The sequence below is a fragment of the Gopherus evgoodei genome, chromosome 11 (assembly GCF_007399415.2).
Source record: "Gopherus evgoodei ecotype Sinaloan lineage chromosome 11, rGopEvg1_v1.p, whole genome shotgun sequence".
Taxonomy (NCBI): Eukaryota; Metazoa; Chordata; order Testudines; family Testudinidae; genus Gopherus; species Gopherus evgoodei.
This window is the reverse complement of record NC_044332.1, coordinates 72,947,291-72,962,028: the sequence shown is the minus strand read 5'-3', so window position 1 is coordinate 72,962,028 and position 14,738 is coordinate 72,947,291. Positions and strand designations below refer to the sequence as shown.

At 45.1% G+C, this 14,738-nt stretch overlaps 1 protein-coding gene across 6 annotated transcripts in view; it reads left to right on the top strand.

Moving 5' to 3' along the window:
* Positions 1–14,738, top strand: part of PTPN4 (protein tyrosine phosphatase non-receptor type 4) — a 190,075-nt gene that overhangs the window by 14,317 nt on the left and 161,020 nt on the right. The gene's annotated exons all lie outside the window — the stretch shown is intronic.

The window sequence follows — 14,738 nt, the reverse complement described above, 5'->3', positions numbered from 1 at the left end:
AGATCCAAGGGTGAAGGGGGAATTGTTTTTGTTTAACCATACCAATATACTAGACCCCATAAGGGGAGAGACTAGTTGAAACAGTTGTGTGGCATCTTATGTGGCACAAACTCAGGCATGATGGGACATGACAACTGTTACAGGCAACCATCACCATAGTATCTGGGTACTTGTTGGGTCACTTACCCGTATGTTCTTGAATTAGATTTCCTGGGCCTGAGAGAAGGGATTTTCAGTATATGGCTCATGATCTTGGGGGATGTTGCCTCCTGTGGTCCACCAGACACAGAAGTTGGTCAGTTTTAGGGCATGGTATAAGACATTAATTTGCTTTTGATAGATTTATGGATGACATTAATAGATAGGGCAAGTGTTTGAATAATTCTTAGTATGTAAGAGAATCTGTTGTTGAGCCTTTAAGTTTGAAGATTTATTTTGATTGTCATTTTATAAACAATTGTTTTTAATAAAGTAAGCTGTGGAGAATCTGAGCCATTGACTTGTGCTCATGTGTGAGTGTTTTCTCCAAATGAGAGTTTCTGGAATACTGGATATTTTATTTCCTATTCTTTGGCACCAAGGAAGACTGAATAGAGCACTAACTGCAAAGAGTCAGAAAATAAGGAAGTTACAGTTCAACACAATCTTTTCCTTCAACCACTAACCATCTGTTCTTACTTCCATGTCATCATAATTAGAAATATACCATAAAATCAAACACACAGTACAGCAAAGTTATAAGAAAATAGAAAAATAAATAAATCTTTGTTACTCTTGTACCCATCACCATCATACTTAGGCTCTAGATGTGCATGAATTCCATGAACCTCAAGAGTATGGGAATGACATGATTAGTTTAGTGACTTCATCTTTCCGTGGAAATGAGTTCCCTCAACAAAGCCATAGATGTAGAAGGCATTTCATCTTGTTTTGATGCCATTTATTGTTTCTTTGTCTGTGACAAACTTGGCACCAAGGCAACTACTAAGAAGTCATGAACTGAAGATTCAGCCTCTGCTAATGGCATAGTGGGAGGCCAAAGATCTTTTTACTAAGAAAATCTCAGTGCACCTCGCCCTTCCTCATTTACACCTGTAGTGCTGTCAGGGTTCCCCCTCCCCCTGAACTTGGTGCAGATGTGAGGACCTGCATGAAAGACCCCGTAAGCTTATATTCTACCAGCTTAGGTTAAAACTTCCCCAAGGCACAAATTCCTTTCCTTGTCCTTGGACGGTGTTGCTGCCACCACCAAATGATTTATACAAAAATTCAGAGAGGGGTCACTTGGAAACCCTATCCCTCCAAACCCCTTAACCCCCTTTCCTGGAGAGTCTTGAGAATAATATACCAACCAGTTGGCTTAGCAGTGCGAGCACAGACCAGATCCTTTGTCTTCAGGACACTGAAATCAATCAGATTCTTAAAAGAACTTTATAAAAAAAAAAAAAGAAGAATCACACCTGCAAAATCAGGATGGAAGGTAACTTTACAGGGTAATAAAAAGATTTAAAACACAGAGGATTCCCCTATGGGCTCAGCTGCACAGTTGCAGGAAAATTCACAAGCCAAACAAAAGATAACCTAATGCATTTCCTTGTCCTACTTACAATTTCTGTGGTTTTAGATGGATTATTCTATTCCAGATATATTTTCAGGAGATATTGGACTGCTTGGCTTCTCCCTCCATCCGGAGAGAGAACAACAAACAAATCCTTCCCTCCCTAGATTTGAAAGTATCTTCTTTCCTCATTGGTCCTTCTGGTCAGGTGCGAACTAGGTTATCTGAACTGGGTAAGCCCTTACAGGTAAGGCAATCCAGTACTGCTGCCAAGGAGGGATTTTATGCTACTGCATACATGCATGCTACCACATACATATCCTTCCCTATATATTTATCCTTTTTCCCACAAATGTTGAACATGTAGTGAAATTTTGAGATGCCTAAGGTTGCAGTGGCAACAGTATGTTAACTTTCGACTGTAATGCAGATGTTACCATAATTTAACTGTCTGAATGCCTAAATAAATTAAGTACCTCGATAAAAAGCAGCTGGTTCAAGTTCAGTCTGTATAAGACAGAAATCATGATAGGATAAAAGAAGTACTTTGAGGAACTGTCAGAAGCTCTGACTTCATCTTCCTTTGAAAGCCACTGCTCTCTGATTTTTAAGTTAATATGCAGTTTCTAAATTGTCTGGACGCATTACTGTCCCTAGATACCAGAATAGCAGCAATGATCAGAAAGTTACTATTTAGAATAGTGCCCTTTCTTGCTTGATGTACACTCAGACATAGTGTTCTGTGTCTTTTGTCCTTCATCCTGCTGGGCTATTAGAATATGTTGTACCTGTAACTCTTTGTTAAAATGACACACAAACCAGCTAATTTAACATCTACACCTCTACCCTGATATAACGCAACGCAGTATAACATGAATTCGGATATAACGTGGTAACGCAGCGGTGCGGGGGTGGGGCTGCGCACTCCAGCAGATCAAAGCAAGTTCAATATAACACGGTTTCACCTATAACACAGTAAGATTTTTTGGCTCCCGAGGACAGTGTTATATCAGGATAGAGGTGTACTAGTCCACTGGTCAGGTAACGCATGCTGCTGAGTGTACCTTATGTTGGTATATTGTACACTGTCTTTCTATCCACTTGTAGATCTGTTTCAAAAAATGTTGTGCTGATTTTTCAAGGCCTTAATGGGCCAAAACTTAGTTATATCAAAAACCATCCCATTTCTTGTAACCTGCCTAAACAGCTGAGATCAGCAGAGTTGCTGTTAAGGTAGTCCCACTTGAGATGAAGGCACTATATGCTGAGTTGGTAAGCCATATAGTCTGTGATGATTGGCCATTTATTTCTGTGGCCCCTAGCTCTCTACTGTCTCACTCTCTATCTTCAGAGGTCAAAATGAACCTTTCTGTATTTGAGTTTTATGTAGCACTCTATAATTTTGTAATAAGGCAGAATTGCTAGTGATTTTCTACTGAAGATAAAAATCTTAGAAAGTGAAATTAATGAAGGGATGAATGCAGTCCTGTTGGGTGACATGTTTTTCTTAATTGAGTTTGTGAAGCCTAAATAGAATGTTTGTGGATGTGTTATAAACTTGTAAGTTAAAGCAGAAATTAACTCTACAGTATTAACCTTCGATTTTATAGTATATTTCTATTTAGATGTAGGAGCAAGAGAAGATGGTTTGTGCCTGAAGGCAAGAATTTGTATTTAGTATATTTTCAGATTTGTCTTAATATTAGGGTTACTGATTAATTGCAGTTAACTCACACAATTAAATTAAAAGTAACTGTGATTTAAAGTATTAATCGCAATTAATCTCAGTTTTAATTGTACTGTTAAACAATAGAATGCCAATTGAAATTTACTAAATATTTTTGATATTTTTCTACATTTTCAAATACATTGATTTCAATTACAGCACAGAATACAAAGTGTTCAGTGCTCACTTTATATTATTTTTATTATGAATATTTGCACTGAAAAAGTGATAAACGAGAAATAGTATTTTTCAATTCATCTTATACAAGTACTGTAGTGCAGTCTTTTTGTGGTGAAAGTGTAACTTACAAATGTAGGTTTTTTTTGTTACGTAACTGCACTCAAAAACAAAACAATATAAAGCTTTAGAGCCTAGAAATCCTACTTCTTGTTCAGCCAATTGTTAACACAAACAAGTTTGTTTACATTTACGGGAAATACTGCTGACTGGTTCTTATTTACTATGACACTCGAAGGTGAGAACAGGCATTTACATGGCACTTTTTTAGCAGGAGCTGCAAGGTATTTACATGCCAGATATGCTACACATTCATATGGCCCTTCATGCTCTGGCCACAATTACAGAGGACATGCTTCCATGCTGATGAGACTCGTTTAAAAAAAAAAGCGTTAATTAAATTTGTGACTGACCTTCTTGAGGGATAATTGTATGTCTTCTGCTCTTTTACCTGCATTCTGCTATATATTTCATGTTATTACAGTCTTGGATGATGACTCAATGCGTGTTGTTTGTTTTAAGAACACTTTCACTGCAGATTTTACAAAACACAAAGAAGGTACCAATGTGAGATTGCTAAAAATAGCTACAGCCCTCGACCCAAGGTTTAAGACTCTTGAAGTGCTTTCCATCTGAGGCCTGGTCTACACTACACGTTTAAACCAATTTTAGCAGCGTTAAACCGATTTAACGCTGCACCCCGTCCACACAACAAGGCCCTTTATATCGATATAAAGGGCTCTTTAAACCAGTTTCTGTACTTCTCCCCGACAAGAGGAGTAGCACTGAAATCGGTATTACTATATCGGATTAGGTCAGTGTGGCCGCAAATCGACAGTATTGGCCTCCGGGCGGTATCCCACAGTGCACCATTGTGACTGCTCTGGACAGCAATCTGAACTCGAATGTACTGGCCAGGTAAACAGGAAAAGCCCTGCAAACTTTTGAATTTCATTTCCTGTTTGCCCAGCGTGGAGCTCTGATCAGCACGGGTGGCGATGCAGTCCCAAATCCAAAAAGAGCTCCAGCATGGGCCGTACGGGAGATACTGGATCTGATCGCTGTATGGGGAGACAAATCTGTTCTATCACAGCTCCATTACAGAAGACGAAATGAGAAAACATTTGAAAAAATCTCCAGGCTATGATAGACAGAGGCCACAGCACAGTGGTGTGTGACAAGCATAACAGAAAGCCAATGAATCAAATGGACGCTCATGGAGGGAGGGAGAGGGTACTGAGGACTCCAGCTATCCCACAGTCCCTGCAGTCTCCGAAAAGCATTTGCATTCTTGGCTGAGCTCCCAATGCCTGTAGGGTCAAACACATTGTCCGGGGTGTTTCAGGGTATATGTCGTCAGTTTACCCCCTTTCTCCCCCCGTGAAAGAAAAGGGAAAAAAATCATTTCTTGACTTTTTTCAATGTCACCCTATGTCTACTGCATGCTGCTGGTAGACATGGTGCTGCGGCAATGAATAGCAGCATCCTTTCCCCTCCCCTCCTTGGTGGCAGACAGTACAATATAACTGCTATCCATCATCATCGTCAGCCCGTGAGTGCTCCTGGCTGGCCTCAGGTGAGGTCGGCTGGGAGCGCCTGAGTAAAAATAGGAATGACTTATGGTCATTCCTGGTAGATGGTACAGAATGGCTGGTAACCGTCCTCATCATAGCAACTGGGGGCTGAGTTCCATCAGCACCCCCCTTTCATGTCTAAAGAAAAGATTCTGTACTGCCTGGACTATCATAGCGGCATCCACCCTTTAATGTCCTTTCTGGACTATCATAGCAGCTGGAGGCTGCCTCCCCCTCATTTTATCTCACTAAAAAGTCAGTGTTTCTTATTCCTGCATTCTTTATTACTTCATCACACAAATGGGGGACACTGCCACGGTAGCCCAGAAAGGTTGGAGGAGAAGGGAATCAACAGGTGGGGTTGTTGCAGGGGCAACCCCCCTGTGAATGGCATGCAGCTCATCATTTCTGCGGGATCTGACAGAGAGCGGCTGTGCTCTCTGGTTCTCTGATATACTGGTTCTCTTGTACCCTTGCCCCATATTCTAGGAAGGACTGACTCTATTTTTAGATAAACCATAAAGGAGGGATTGATACGGGGAGTCATTCCCATTTTTGTTTTTGCGCCCCTGGCCGACCTCAGCTAAGGCCAGCCAGGAGCACCCATGACAGCAGCAGATGATACAGAATGACTGATTACCGTCATCTCATTGCCAATTTACAGTGGCACAGCAGACGGTACAGAATGACTGGTAACCATCTCTGTTACCTTGCAATGGCAAATGAATGCTGCTGTGTAGCACTGCATTACCGCCTCTGTCAGCGGCATCCAGTACACATACGGTGACAGTGACAAAAGGCAAAATGGGCTCCATGGTTGCCATGCTATGGTGTCTGCCAGGGCAATCCAGGCAAACAGGGCACGAAATGATTATCTGCCATTGCTTTCATGGAGGAAGGAATGAGTGACGACATTTACCCAGAATCACCCGCAACACTGTTTTTGCACCATCATACATTGGGATCTCAACCCAGAATTCCAATGGGCAGGGGAGACTGCGGTAACTATGGGATAGCTACGGGATAGCTACCCACAGTGCAATGTTCCAGAAATCGATGCTTGCCTTGGTACAGGATGTACACCGCTGAATTAATGTGCTTAGTGTGGCTGCGTGCACTCGACTTTATACAATCTGTTTTACAAAACCGGTTTATGTAAAATCGGAATAATCCCGTAGTGTAGACATACCCTGAGATGGATGAGGTATGGAACATGCTTTCAGAAGTCTTAAAAGAGCAACATTCCGATGTGCAAACTACAGAACCCAAACCACCAAAAAAAGAAAATCAATCTTCTGCTGATGGCATCTGACTCAGATGATGAAAGTAAACATGTGTCAGTCTGCATTGCTTTGGATTGCTATTGAGCAGAATCCCTCATTAACATGGATGCATGTCCTTTGGAATGGTGGTTGAAGCATGAAGGGACATATGAATCTTTAGCGCATCTAACAAGTAAATGTCTTGCAATGCCAGCTACAACAGTGCCTTGTGAACACCTTGGACGGGTTGGAGCACAGAAACCCCCTGTGTGCCAAGACTTCCTCTGCTCCTGTTTTTCCTGCCAGCTCAGGACTCCAGCACTTTGTCTTGCTGAGCCAGACACTCTCGTCTGAATTATCTGCCCCAGAGCTGCAAGTTTACCTGAAAACAGCTCACAGAAGTGTGCTTTCTTTAGCACTCAGATGCCCAATCCCCAATGGGTTCTAAACCCCAATAAATCCGTTTTACCCTGTATAAAGCTTGTGCAGGGGAAACTCATAAATTGTTCGCCCTCTATAACACTGATAGAGAGAGATGCACAGTTGTTTGCTCCCCCAGGTATTAATACATACTCTGAGTTAATTAATAAGTAAAAAGTGATTTTATTAGACACAGAAAGTAGGATTTAAGTGGTTCCAAGTAGTAACAGACAGAACAAAGTAAGTCACCAAGCAAAATAAAATAAAACACACAAATCTATGTCTAATCAAACTGAATACAGATAATCTCACCCTCATAGATGCTTCAGTAAATTTTTTCCTCAGACTGGACACCTTCCAGACTTGGGCACAATTCTTTCCCCTGGTACAGCTCTTCCTGATATATGATGCCTCAGACCTCGGTTGGGGAGCACAGCTTGGTATGCTGTGGACTTGGGACATGGTCTCCAGAGGAACTTGCACTGCATAAAAACGTCAGAGAGTTCAAGGCCATCCGCCTGGTATGTGGGGTCTTTCTTACACACTTCTCCAGTCGAGTAGTACAGGTATATGACGAACAATACGGCCTCAATGTTCTATGTCAGCAGCCAAAGGGGAGCATGCTCATGGCTCAAATGTCCTCGGCGGCCTTCCTGGCACATGTTCCTATCCAGGGCATCTGCAGGAACGTGATGTGGCTTTCAGGTTTCAGAGTGGTTGCCTTGTTAGTCTGTATCAGCAAAAACAACGAGGAGTCCTTGTGGCATCTTAGAGAATAACAAATTTATTTGGGCATAAGCTTTCTTGGGCTAGAACCCACTTCATCAGGTGTGGTTTTCGATACGCACGTTCACGATGCATGACATCATCACCCAGCAAGCCAGAGATGATGCTGGATTTGGCAGAGCTGTGTTGCAGTCGACATGTGCATGAACTCGTACCCACCTCCGATGGCACTGCTTGTTAGTCACCTATAATGGAATAGATATGAGGAAGCTCTCAAAGAAGAAAAGACAGCTACCTTTTTCATAACTGGTGTTCTTTGAGATGTGTTGATCACGTCCATTCCATGACCCGCCCTCCTTCCCCCCTGTTGGACTTTCCGGCAAGAAGGAACCTAGGGTGGGGGGCAGCTGGCAGCATCTCTTATACTGTGGCACATGCATGCCATTCCAGAGGGCGCCAGAGCCAGTCCCCTATGGATACCACTGAGGTAAAAAGTTCCGGCACCAGTGCATGTGGCAAACGCACATGCCTACAATGGAATAGACATGAGCACTACGTCTCGAAGAATATCGCACTGGATCTGGTGAAAGTTCTTGATTTAATCTATTGTAGCAGTAGAATAACAGCATCTTTTGTGAAGTAATAATGTAACTATCAGCACTGTAAATGTCTATTGCCTGTCTAAATGGTAGCAAAGATGCAGGTTTTAATGGGGAGACAGTTTCTTTTTCAGTGTAATCTCTTGCAAGTACAATTTTCAGTCTGTCTTATGGAGCACTTTCATATCTGTAAGTCTTCCTATAATATGAAGATTGTGCTTGGGTTTCCAACACACTGAAGTGCATTATTTATACCTTCTTTGTAATTTTCAAAATCCATGAATTTTGTGAAAAGCCTGAGAGAAGTTGCATGGTTTTAATAAGCTACATATGTCTTGTACCTCTAATTATAAAAAAAGACTGTATGTAATTATAGGTTGGGAAAAAAGCCGTGCTTATGCTAGTAACTAACAGTGAATATTTTAATTGCTTGCAACTGTCTTGAGAGTTTCTAATCTTTTATTTAATTAATCTTTAGAATGAAATTCTCTGGTAGAAATTTGCTGTTATGGAGTGCATACATATTGTCCAATGTTAATTTTAGCATTGCTGGCTCTTCTATCTTTTTTTTTTTTTCTGTCTCTGCCTCCCCCCACTCTCCCTGTGGTAGATAAGTTGCTAAAGTGGAGTCCTGTTCTGAGGATATGTCTACACAGCAAAGAAAAACCTATTACTGGCCTGTGGGCCTGTTTCATTGCTGTGTAGACTTCCTCTAACACCCTGTGAGGTGGGAGTGTTCCAGAGCTTGAGCTCCAGCCTGAGGTTGGAAGTCTACACAGCAATGAAACAATCCTGCAGTCGGAGACCCACAATCCCAAGTCGGCTGGAACGGGCCAGTCATGGGTTTTTCATTGCTGTGTAGACATACCCAGAGAGTGTGGCCTTGCATTCCATATGCTTTATGTAAATATGCATATGAGTGTGAATATGATGTAACTGGAATATGCTTTATACAAAAGGTCTTTTGTAAGGTATCATAACAAAGGTTATAACCTACTGAATATATTCCTCCTATTTGTATGCATGTATCATTTTTGTATCTGAAGCTAGAGATATGAAGTATAACTCTGAGGTCCTATTGTAATTATGCAAAGTGTGGGCCCATTAATGGTGGTTTAGGATCTTGATGGCTTCCATTGACTAGGGCAATTGGTTGTAAATGGTTTTATTTACCTGGAAGCCTTCCTGTGTATGTGCAAAAAGAACAGGAGTACTTGTGGCACCATAGAGACTAACAAATTTATTTGAGCATAAGCTTTCGTGGGCTCCAGCCCACTTCTTCGGATGCATAGAATGTAACACACAGAAGATATTTATACATACAGAAAACATGAAAAGGTGGAAGTAGCCATGCCAACTGTAAGAGGCCGATCAATTGAGATGAGCTGTCATCAGCAGGAGAGAAAAAAACCTTTCAAGTGATAATCGAGATGACCCATAGAAGATGTGAGGAGAACTTAACCTGGAAAATAGATTCAATTAGTGTAATGACCCAACCATTCCCAGTCTCTGTTCAAACCTAAGTTAATTGTGTCTAATTTGCATATTAATTCGAGTTTAGCAGTCTCTCTTTGGAGTCTGTTTTTGAATTTTTTTTGTTACAAAATTGCCATCTTCAAGTCTGTCACTGAGTGGTTAGAGAGGTTGAAGTGTTCTCCCACTGGTTTTTGAATGTTATGACTCCTGATGTCAGATTTGTGTCCTTTTATTCTTTTGCATAGAGATTGTCTGGTTTGGCCAATGTATATGGCAGAGGGGCATTGCTGGCACATGGCATATATCACGTTGGTAGATGTGCAGGTGAACGAGCCCCTGATGGCGTGACTGATGTGATTAAGTCCTAGGATGGTGTCACTTGAATAAATATGTGGACAGAGCTGGCATCGGGCTTTGTTGCAAGGATAGGTTCCTGGGTTAGTGTTTATGTTGTATGGTGTGCGGTTGCTGGTGAGTATTTGCTTCAGGTTGGGAGGCTGTCTATAAGCGAGGACTGGCCTGTCTCCCAAGATCTGTGAGAGTGAGGGATCATCTTTAAGGATAGGTTGTAGATCTTTGATGATGCGCTGGAGAGGTTTTAGTTGGGAACTGTAGGTGATGGCTAGTGGCATTCTGTTATTTTCTTTGTTGGGCCTGTCCTGTAGTATGTGGCTTCTGGGTACTCTTCTGGCTCTGTCAATCTGTTTTTTCACTTCAGCAGGTGGGTATTGTAGTTTTAAGAATGCTTGATAGAGATCTTGTAGGTGTTTATCTCTGTCTGAGGGATGGGAGCAAATGCGGTTGTATCTTAGAGCTTGGCTGTAGACAGTGGATCGTGTGGTGTGTCCTGGATGGAAACTGGTGGCATGTAGGTAAGTATAGCAGTCAGTAGGTTTCCGGTATAGGGTGGTGTTTATGAGACCATCGCTTGTGTATGTGTGGGCCAACCCAGGAAGAATGGAGACTAGGGGTCTTACAGTGACATGTAACCATCTTCACTGATAATGAAATCCATCTTAAATTGGTTACTTTTCCATTTAGAAGGAGGGTTGAGGACCCAGAGAGACAAAAGATTCCTGCCTTGTGCCAAAGCTATAAACCTGGGGGAGCAGGACCAAGGGTCTGCCAGTCATGATAAAACTCCTGCCTACCACCTAAGAGGTCTGCTGGAACTAACAAGGACTGTACAATGAAGCCTATCAAAGAAGGGCTTTGCTGATACACACTTCCAAAACCCACTCCCCTCCTCACTTAAGGGCCCCTTGACGTCTCACTCCCCCAAACCCTCACCCTCCCTAATCTTGTATTGCCTCCTCATCACCTCCAGACTTCAAGAAACATGAGAGAAGTGTAAGACAAGCAAGACTCGAATAACTTAATTTCTTTTAAGCAGTACAGCAAATTGGTTCCAGTTCCTCCTTGATGCCTGGGCTAGTCTTGGAGAGGGTAAACACTTCCTCAGCCCCTCCCTCAGCCTTCCTGTGCTTTCTATCTGTATCCATGCAGTAATGACATTTAGCTCAGTGGTCTCATTTGTCTTGTGTATCCCAAGTCTCATCACACTTAAAAACTACTTTATAAAATCGGACATAAAAATGTCACAGCACACTAATAAATTGCTTACTTTCTCAATTTTTACTATATAATTATAGAAGAAATTGATTGGAATATAAACTTACATTTCAGTGTGATACTTAAGCTTGTTTTTAATTTGTGAGCCTTGTCTGAAGCCTGAGCCCCAGGTATCAGGGTTGTAGCATGTAGTTTAGCTTTGCAGGGCCCCCTATGGTGTGGGGGCCTTAGGCAGTTGCCCTGCTTGCCACCCCCTAATGCAGGCCCTGCACTCTGTATCCTCCTAAACCCATGCTGTGACCCTCCTGGGAGCTGCAACTCCCAGGGTGAGTAACTCTGATCTAGATGAGTTGAGTACCCCGCTGGAACACCTCTTGGATATACGTACCCCTGATTGAGAACCACTGATGTAGCTGATACCTTTCCTCTGTACCTTAGTATGGAACTTGTATTACAAAGCTTCTCTCTATAATCTTTATAATTTTTCCACTGTTCACCTCTGTCAAAATATCAAAAGGATCTTCTCAGCAAAGCCAAGAAGTAAATTTGGAGTTTCTAGGCCAAACACTCACCCCCACCCAAAAAAGAAAAAAAGGGGGAGGAGGACTTCGGGTACATGTACAAACTATTTGTTCTCCTTTTCTCATTTTTTTTAATCCAGACTTCCCAGAATAAAAAAAGAAAAGCTGGGTTAAAATATAGTGTGCAAAATTTCAAGATGAGTGTTGAAAATCAGGCTTCTTCTTCGAGTGCTTGCTCATATCCATTCCAATTATGTGTGCGCGTGCCGTGTGCATGTTCGTCGGAGACTTTTTACCCTAGCAACACTCAGTGGGCCGGCAGGTCGCCCCCTGGAGTGGCGCCGGTATAGCGCCTGATATATACCTCTGCCGGCCCATCCACTCCTCAATTCCTTCTTACCGCCCGTGTCGGTTGTTGGAACAGTGGAGCACGGCTTAGCTGTTCTCCACCTCCCTAGCGATTCACTCTCTTGTATAGTATTGTGTATATAATTCTTTTACTGTAGTTCTAGTTAGTATTTAAAGTTAGTTTTTATAGTTGTGTATATAGTTAAAGAGGATCAGGGGCTCGCCCCTTCTCCTCCCCCGGTACCGGGGCCCATGCCCAGTTCACCGGGTTTCAAGCCTTGTGCGCCCTGTCATCGGCCGATGCCCACAGGAGATCCGCACGATTCCTGTCTGAAGTGCCTAGGAAAATCCCACCTTGCGGACAAGTGCCGGATCTGCAAGGCTTTCAAGCCCCGGACAAAGAGGGAACGGGACATTTGCCTAAAACAGCTTTTGATGGAGGCAGCTTTGACTCCTCCATCCTCGGCACCGACTCCGGCACCGGGATCAAGCGTCTCTTCCGCAGCGGACCGCCCGGCACCGATAAAGGCTCCACTCCCCCACCCTTCACCGGCCCAGCACTCCAGCCGGCACCGCTCCCTCTCCCCGAGGAGCAAGAAGCACAAGGCTCCTGCGGCAACTACAGCTACGCCGCAGTCGGAGCATACTTTCAAGACGGACCGCCTGGCACCGTCATCTGCCGCGGCACCGCTTGTCTCCGCACCGTCGATTCCAGCTTCACAAGAGCCATTGAATCCGGTGCCTACCAGCTCCCCAGCACGCGCTGTGGTTGAGCTCGTCGCACCCTCCACGCCGGAGATCTCCGCAGCGCGCGACCTTATTTCTCTGACAGAGCCCGAATTGCCTCAACCCCTGGCACCGCCGGTGCGGGTTATTCAGTCGCTGGGCAAGGCCACCATGGTGCGACCACGTTCACCGGGCACCACTGAACACCATCGGTCCCGCTCCAGATCCCGAGATCACTCTCGGCCTTGTCATCATTCAAGATCCCGGCGCCGCTCGCAGTCCTGGTACCGTTCTCCACGGCACCGATCGTACTCGCGGCACCGCTCGAGATCCTGGTCGCCGTCGTGGTACTCTCGGCACCCGTCTAAATCGTGGCACCGACGTACTTACTGCAGCCGATCCCGGCACGATGATATAAGGCACCAGTTGACCTCCCGGCACTGCGCTGGTAGCAGGTCCCGGTCCCGCTCCAGTTACCGTCACGGTTCCCGGTATCGCTCACCGGTGCCGTGTAGAGACAAGCTCTATGGACGCAGAGACCTGGCCCAGTCAACATCAGCTCCTCCGTGGCCATCGCGTCACCCGTCCACCTCCTCACACGCAGACAGCGCCTCCTACGGGGGTTCAGATGCACAGGCCCACCCGGACCATGGACCACCTCAATGGTCCTTTTGGACGCCTTGGGCCTATCACCAAGCCCAGGGCGGGCCTATGGGCCCAGCACGCTCCAACCACTCGGAGCACCGTGCACCAGAGGCCACAGTCAGCCGGTCTCCCCCCTCTGGTACGGAGGAAGACCCTGCGCATCCCTTTGCGCAGCATGACGTTCCAGAAACGGAGGTCCCCCAGGATGAGGCTTCAGTGCAAGAACCACTCATCCCTGGATTATCATCTTCCTCTTCCCCAGATGAGGCGGTAGCGGGCACATCATCATCGGGGCCCCCGCCAATTGGTCTCCGAGTGCATCAGGAACTTCTGCGCCGTGTTGCTCAGAATATAAATCTTCCTGTAGAGGAAGTTCCTGAAGTGGAGGACCCGGTGGTTAGCATATTATCCGCGGAAGCACCGACCAGGGTGGCCCTCCCCTTCATCAAATCGATCCAAACCAAGGCAGACACCATCTGGCAGTCCCCGGCCTCCATCCCACCCACAGCCAGGGGAGTGGAACAAAAGTACATGGTGCCGTCCAAGGGGTATGAGTACCTCTATGTGCACCCCGTCCCCTGCTCGTTGGTGGTACAATCAGTCAACGAACTGGAGTGCCACGGCCAGCAAGCTCCCGCGCCAAAATCTTGAGAGGCCAGACGCATGGATTTGCTGGGCCGGAAAAATCTACTCTGCGGGAGGCCTTCAGCTCCGTGTGGCAAACCAACAGGCCCTCTTAAGCCGATACAGCTACAACACCTGGGAAGCTGTCAGCAAGTTTACCGAGTTGGTTCCCCAGGACTCACGTCAGGAGTTTTCAGCCCTCCTAGAGGAGGGGAAGAGGGTTGCCAGAACCACACTGCAAGCCTCCTTAGATGCCGCCGATTTGGCAGCCAGAACGCTCGCATCTGGCATAGCCATGCGTCCCATATCTTGGTTACAAGCATCCGGCCTACCGCCTGAGCTACAATATACCATCCAAGACTTGCCATTCGACGGGCAAGGTCTATTCTCACAAAAGACAGATCACAGACTACAGAGTCTGAAGGACAACCGGGTTATCATGCGTTCACTGGGAATGCATACACCCCAGACTCAGAGACGGTCCTTCCGCTCACAACCTCAGCGCCCTTACCCCCCGCCTCGACCAAGACAGGATCTTGCCCGGCGACAAGGCCGCACGACCTGCAGACGTCAGTCTGGACCTCAAGGGGGCAACAATTCTGGTCCCACCAAACCACCGCAGGGACCTAAAGCAAACTTTTGAGGGTGCTCCCGAGAGCAGTGTACCAGTTCCCTCCCTGGATCCTCTTCATTTTTACAACCGCCTCTCCCCTTTCCTCCCGGC